The sequence below is a fragment of the Triticum aestivum genome, chromosome 3D (assembly GCF_018294505.1).
Source record: "Triticum aestivum cultivar Chinese Spring chromosome 3D, IWGSC CS RefSeq v2.1, whole genome shotgun sequence".
Taxonomy (NCBI): domain Eukaryota; kingdom Viridiplantae; phylum Streptophyta; class Magnoliopsida; order Poales; family Poaceae; genus Triticum; species Triticum aestivum.
In genome coordinates, this window is record NC_057802.1 from 508,999,906 (window position 1) to 509,001,067 (window position 1,162).

Consider the following 1,162-nt stretch of genomic DNA (forward strand, 5'->3'; position numbering starts at 1 on the left):
AAGCGGTTTATTGACAACAACAACTGTCATTTGACCAAACAAAAGATTCATTGGTCCGTCTTATGGTAGGTCATGGCGACATGCATGTATGACCAAAGTATCGATCATTACATGCATCCACCCCGCTGACACGAAGTGGGAGGTGGTGGACCAAGCATCCTAGCTAGGTACGACATTATGTCATTATATATATCCTAGCTAGGTGGTTGTTAGGGTGCTTTCGGGTTTGCGAGGCAGGTGCCACCAAAGTTATGCATTGTGTATTTAAAGTTTTAAACATACCCAATATTCATACATATATTTGGCCACTTCTAGGTGGTTCTTGACTTCTGGCCCCTCTCATGGATCTTCAATGACGCGCCCAACCGTGGGCCCGCGGGGTCAAAGTTGTGCATTGGAATTTTGAACATCACATACCACCCTTTTCACTCATATATTTGGGCCACATGCTGGTGTGGCTGTCTTTTGACCCTCCCTAATGTTATTTTTTGCTGCAAAGACTCTGATGATCGTCAACGGACACGGGGTATAAAATCCTAACCGTGTGCGATACAAGTGCGATGTGAATCACCACGACCGCGCAAGCGCGAGCAAATTAATATGGAGGTACTGGCTCAACCATGTGTGATGCAAGTGCGCTGAAATCACCACGACCGCGCAAGCGCGAGCAAAGGGTGGAGGTACTGGCTCAACCGTGTGCGATGCAAGTGCGCTGAAATCACCACGACCGCGCAAGCGCGAGCAAAGGGTGGAGGTACTGGCTTAACCGTGTGCGATGCAAGTGCGCTGTAAAACCACCACCTGTGGAAGCTAAAGGCGGGTAAGTTTATTTGAAAATTAGGACGAACCGTGTGCGATGGACCAGCTAGCTAGAAATATAAAAAACAAACTACCCGCCTTGAGCGTTGCAAAAATTGGAGGATCCGCGCCACTTTTCCTCATTATCATACACGCATATTATTATTGGACCATGCGCGATCTTGGGCACTACCGCCCCGCATCAATTCCTTTACCCAAATTTTAGTAGCCGCCGTACTTCAACCGTCGCTCACACTCCTCCAGCACCGCCCCGCATTTGAACCATCGCCCTCCCTCGTCCACCACCATCCCCACCCACCATTACTAAAATTTTCATTAGCCGCGGCGTATCCTCAAACACCCC